Source organism: Elephantulus edwardii, unplaced genomic scaffold, assembly GCF_000299155.1.
Source record: "Elephantulus edwardii isolate Elephantulus edwardi_28Jun2011 unplaced genomic scaffold, EleEdw1.0 scaffold00269, whole genome shotgun sequence".
Classification (NCBI taxonomy): Eukaryota; Metazoa; Chordata; class Mammalia; order Macroscelidea; family Macroscelididae; genus Elephantulus; species Elephantulus edwardii.
In genome coordinates this window covers 3,176,822-3,183,312 of record NW_006400019.1, presented here as the reverse complement: position 1 = coordinate 3,183,312, position 6,491 = coordinate 3,176,822, and positions in this window count along the sequence as shown.

Below are 6,491 nucleotides of genomic sequence, written 5' to 3'. Positions count from 1 at the left end.
AAAAAAAAAAACCCAGCAAACATACAAAACTTTGTCTATGCTGAAATATTTGAGGAAGTAGAAGATTAGCAAGAAACAATGGTAATAAAGGAGGAAGTTCAAGCTGCACTAAAGGCATTGGGAGGGGGGCGCGGGAAGAAAGAAAAGCCCCAGGAATTGATAGAATATCAACTGAGGTATTTCAGTTAACACATACAACCCTGAATATGCTCGCCAGTCTATGCCAAATAACTGGAAGCGATCAGTATTTGTTCCCATTCCGGGGGGGGGGGGGTGCCGGGGACAGAAAGGTGATCCATCATATTATGGGAAATATAAAAAAAAAAGTATTATATACAAATAAAATCTTGCTGAAGTGGCTGGAGCAATACATGGACAAAGAAGTGTCAGAAATTCAAACTTTATTCCGAAATAGACTTGGTAAGAGGTATATTTCTGCTGATATCTGACAAGCTTTGGCTGACTGGGATATCTTGAGCGAGGTGGAGATGCCAGCTCTGGAAAGGAAAAATAGGCTTCCTGGTTTGCCATTTAGGTACATTGGAGGAAATGCAGATGTCGGGTTCTAAGCCCTGCAGGCCTCCAGCCAAAAAGGTAGCACAAATACACAAGTTCTTCACAAAACATTGCCATACTGTGGGTCACTATATAATTCAACAGCCTAACATCTGCTAAGAAAAGACACACATAATGTCAAAAACGCAGCACTCTATCTCAGTCCTCATGAGAAAAAAAAAAACCCAAAATAACACTTCTTCTAAAAAAGTAGGCCCAATGAATACTCCAGATAGAGAGAACCAGAAGAAATATTTTGATGTGGAGTTATTTGAACAGCTACAGAAGAAGATGAAAAATGATGGAAGAAATCATTAAGAGAGCAAATACCCAAGAGACAACAATCCAAAAGAAATATATTGATGAGGAACAACTTGGACAGCTATAGAAGAAAATGCAAAAAATGGAAGAAAGAATTTATAGTATAGATAAAGAGGTACAAGAACGGAAAAAAATGATCACAAGTCTGAGAGGGTGCAGCCAACACAGTACAGGAAATAAAAGAAAAGCATGAAAATGCAATCCAGAATACTGAGATGAAATGGCAGAAGTGTCCAACACACTGTTAGGACCAAAAAGTAGAATTGAAGAGATGGAACAGAGAATCAGTGAGCTGGAAGACTAAAGCCCCACTGGAAACACACTAAAAGAAAAATCAGAGATGAGATGAGACATAAAGAAAATGAAGAATACATAAGAATCATGTAGGATGACATCAAAAGGAACAACATATATATGACTGGAATTCCAGAACATGGGAGTCACAGGGAAATCACTGATAAAATTGTGGAAGAAGTACTAGAAGAAAACTTTCCAGGTATTTTGAAGAAAGGGAAATCCACATTCAAGAAGCAAAGTGAACACCAAATAGACTACACTCAAAAATAAAAACATTGAGAGATATCATAGTAAAAAAGATAAGAATGGAATATGAAAAGCAGCAGGAGTAAAACAAAGAGTTCCCTACAAAGGGGAAACAATTAGATTAAGTTCTGATTTCTCAGGAGAAACAATGAGAGCTGGAAGACAGTGGGATGGCATATAGAAAAAGTTGAAAGAAAACAATTGTCACCCAAGGATCCTATATCCAGCAAAGCTCTCCAGCAAATATGAAGGATCCTTTGCAAAAAGAAGGAAATTGTGAAAATAAGACCAAAACTACAAGAACTTTTACGGGAAGTCCTTCACATGGAGATGCCAAGGGAAAGTGGATGGCAGTAATGAGAAACAACCAGAAAAAGAAGCACCAAAAAAAGGGTGATGGCCTGACAATAATAACAATAAATATGGATAAATTAAATGCACCAGTTAAAAGGGAAAAAAGAGCAGAAGAATGGATTTTTTTTAAAAAAAACAAACCCAAAGTCCATCAATATGTTGCCTATAAGAAACATATCTAAAAAACTAAGAAAAAGAAAGACTCAAAATCAAAGGCTGGTAAAAAAATATACCAAGCAAATGGCAACCTTAAAAAAGCAGGAATGGCAATCCTAATCTCAGATAAAATAGACTTCAGAATGAAAACCACCATAAAAGATAAGGAAGGGCATTACATACTGATGATTAAAGGCACAAAAAATCAAGAAGGCATAAACTTGGTCAACATTTATGCACCAAGTGATAGACCTACAAAATACATAAAACAACACAGTTAACAGAATTGAAAAATGAAATAACAGCACCACAAAAGTGGTAGGAGATATCAACACACCACTATCACCAAAGGATAGGTCAACTCAAAAGAAACTAAAAAAAAAATTAAAAGAAAAGAAAAAAGAAACTCAACAAAGATGCAGAAGGTCTTAAAAAAAAAAAAGATGCAGAAACAATCAGCCAACTTGACCTTGTGGATGTATTCAGGGTATTGCACCCAACTAAAACTCAATTCACTTTCTTCTCAAGTGCACATGGTACATTCTCTAGAACTGATCATATATTAGGACACAAAGCAAGCCTCAACAAATTAAAATACATTGAAATAATACCAAGTATCTTCTCAGACCACAATATCATAAAGCTAGAAATTATCCACAGGAAAGTAAAGCTTACAAAACCACCCAAGTGGAAACTAAATAACTCTCTACCAAAACATGATTGGGTTATAAAAGAAATAATGAAATTTAAAAGTTCCTTAAAACAAATTAAAATACAACTTGCCGGGCAGTTCACAGCAATAGGCACACATTTAAAAAAGGAAGAAAGAAGGAAAATCAAGGATCTAATTCAATACCATCATCAAAAGAACAACAGTCTAATCCTACAGTCTCTAGAAGAAAAGAAATTATAAGAACAAGAGATGAAATTGATGAGACAGAAAACAGAAAAACAACTGAAACCATCAATAAGAGCAGGAGCTGGTTTTTCAAAAGGGTCAATAAAATTGACAAACCACAGCCAAACTTTACAAAAGAAAAAATAGAGAAGACACAGATTTAGAAATTATAGAGGTGACATCACAACAGAACCAGATGAAATTAAATCAATAATACCAGAATACTATGAAAAGCAATACTCTGATAAATTTGAAAATACAGGGGAAATGGACAAATTCCTTGAAACTCATGCTCCATGTAGATTGACCCAGGCTGATGTAGAATGCTTGAACAAACCCATCACAAAAGAAGAAATTGAACAGGTTATAAAAAGACTTCCCCATAAGAAAAGTCCTGGACTAGATGGCTTTATAGCTGAATTCTACCAAACTTTCAGAGGAGATCTATCACCAATTCTACTTAAATTATTTTAAAAAATTGAAAAAGAAGGAACATTCCCAGAGCCATTCTATGAAGCAAGCATAACACCAATACCAAAACTAGGCAAAGATATTACCAAAAAGAAAATCACAGACCAATATATCTCTTGAATATAGATGCAAAAATCCTTAACAAAATCCTAGCCAATAGAATCCAAAAGCACATCAAAACAATAATTCACCATGACCAAGTGGGATTCATAACAGGTATGCAAGGATGTTTCAACATAAGAGAAACAATCAACGTAATTTACCATATTAACAAAGTAAATAACAAGAATCATATGATCTTAGGAATTGATGCAGAAAAGGCATTTGACAAAATCCAACACCCCTTCCTGATAAAGACACTCAGCAAAATTGGAATAGAAGGGAATTTCCTCAACATAGTCAAAAGTATATATGCAAAACAAAGAGTCAACATCATTCTCAATGGAGAAAGAAAAAAAAAATTTCTTTACAAACAGGGACCAAGGATGCCCACTGTCACCACTTCTATTCTAGTCACTTCTATTCTAGTCACCACTTCTATTCAATATTGTATTCGAAGTGCTTGTTAGTGCAATATGACAAGAGAAGGAAATAAAAGGTATCCAGATCAACAAAGAGATGTTTAAACTGTCACTATATGCAGATGAAATGATAGTATACACAGAAAACACCAAAGACTTGGGGGGGGGAACTGTTTAGAGCTAGTAGACCAATTTAGTAGAGTGCCAGGTTATAAGATCAATATCCAAAAAAAAATCAGAAGGATTCCTCTACAGTAACAAAGAGAACTCAGAGGAGGAAATCAAGAAAGCAATATCATTTACAATAGCCAACCACAAATTGAGATACTTGGGAATGAACCTAACTAGATATACAAAAGACCTATACAAAGAAAACTACAGAACATTTCTGCAAAACACACAAAAAAGACCTAAATAAATGGGAAAATGTGCCCTGTTCATGGATGTTGCTGTTGTTAGGTGCCATCAAGTTGTAGACAACTCATAGTGACCCTATGAACAAGAGACCTGAACACTTGTATAACTTTCATCATTACTCCAAGTTCATAGAGTTTCCTGCTTCCAAGCTTGTTTTAATTGGGAAGCTCCATGAATAGGAAGTCTCTATATTGTGAGAATGACAATCCTACCAAAAGCAGTCTACATGTTCAATACAATCCCAATACAGATACCAAATTCCTTTTTAAAGGAGATTGAAAGAAAAATTGTCAAATTTATTTGGAGAGGCAAGAGACCCCGAATAAACAAAATGCTTCTGAGAAGAAAAAAAAAAATGAAGTGGGAGGCATAGCACTCCCTGACCTCAAAACCTGCTGCATAGGGTAGTAATAACAAAAACAGCATGTTACTGGTACAATGACAGGCACATAGACCAATAGAACAGAACTGAGAACCCAGAAATAGACCCAGCTGTCTATGTTCAACTAATATTAGACAAGGAAATCAAACCTATTAAATGGGGAAATTATAACCTCTTCAACAAATGGTGCTGACAAAACTGGGCTGCTACCTGCAGAAAGCTGAAACAGGATCCACAACTCATATTATACACAAAAATCAACTCAAGGTGGATCAGAGAGTTAGGAGTAAAGGCCAAAATCATAAAGTTCACCAGAGACAAACTGGGATCAAGCTTAGACAGTATAGTCTATGGTATAAAGAGATTGCCATGCACAGCCAGAAATGTACAATCTGAAAAGATAAAACTGATGAATGGGACCTTCTCAAGATTAAATCCTTGTGTTCATCAAAAACTTTTTCCAGTGGGGGGGCGGGGGGCGGATTATTGACTGGGAAAAGTCATTTGGCAATACCATTTCAGACAAGGGTCTCATATCAAAAGTTTACAGAATCCTATAGGGCTCCACAAGAAAAAGACTGATCATACAATTACAAAATGGGCAAAAGACATGGAAAGACTTTTCACAGAGGAAGAAATTCAGATGTCCAACAGACATATGAAGAAATGCTCACAATCACTGGCCATAAGAAAGATGCATATAAAAACCACAATGAGTGCTCGCTTCGGCAGCACATAACTAAAATTGGAACGATACAGAGAAGATTAGCACGGCCCGGTCCTTGGAGAGGGACATCATGCTTGGGAGGGTGGAGGGACAGCGCAGGAGAGGAAGGCCCTCTATGAGGTGGATTGATTCAGTGACTAGGATAATTGGGATGGGAGTGTCAGAGACAGTGCGATTGGCACAGGACAGAGCGGAGTTTAGGGTTGTTGTACATAGGGTCGCTATGAGTCACAGGCGACTCGACGGCACATAACAACAACAACCTGCGCAAGGATGACACGCAAATTCGTGAGGCGTTCCATATTTTTGCGACTCATTGACTTACACAGTCCTTCTAAGATTGTCAAGCAGATCACTTCCATCAGCATTGAGCCTGGAGTAGAGGTTGAAGTCACCATTGCAGATGCCTAAATCAACCCTTTTAATAAATTGACTATCCATTGGTAAAAAACAAACAAACAAACAAACAACACCCACAATGAGATACCCTCCTACTCCACACTTGTTGTTGTTGTTGTTGTTATGTACTGTCGAGTCGCTTATGACTCATAGCGACCCTATATACAACAGTCCTAAACTCTGTTCTGTCCTGTACCAATCTCATTGTCTCATTGTCTCTGACACACTCATCCCGATTACCCCAGTCACCAAATCAATCCACCTCCTAGAGGGCCTTCCCCTCCTGCTCCTGCTGTCCACAACCCCAAGCATGATGTCCTTCTCCAAGGACCGGTCTCTCCTTACAACATGACCAAAGTATGTCAGAAGAAGCCTCAGAAGCCTTGCCTCCAAGGAGCAGCCTGGTTTAACCCTCTTAAGGATGAATTTGTTTGTTTTCTTAGCAGTCCATGGTACCCTCAATACTCTTCTCCAGGACCAAGGCTCAAAGGCATCAATTCTCCTTCTATCCTCCCTAGCCATTGTCCAACTCTCTAACGCATAACAAGTGATTGCAAAGACCATGGCCTGTATCAGACGCACCTTAGTCTCCAGGGAGACACCATTGCTTTTCAGAATTTTGGAGAGGTCCCTAACAGCAGACTTTCCCATGACAATACGTCTTTTAATTTCCTGGCTGCTGGTGCCAAGAGTGTTGATTGTGGAGCCAAGCAGACTAAAGCTGTGAACAATCTCAATCTCTTCACC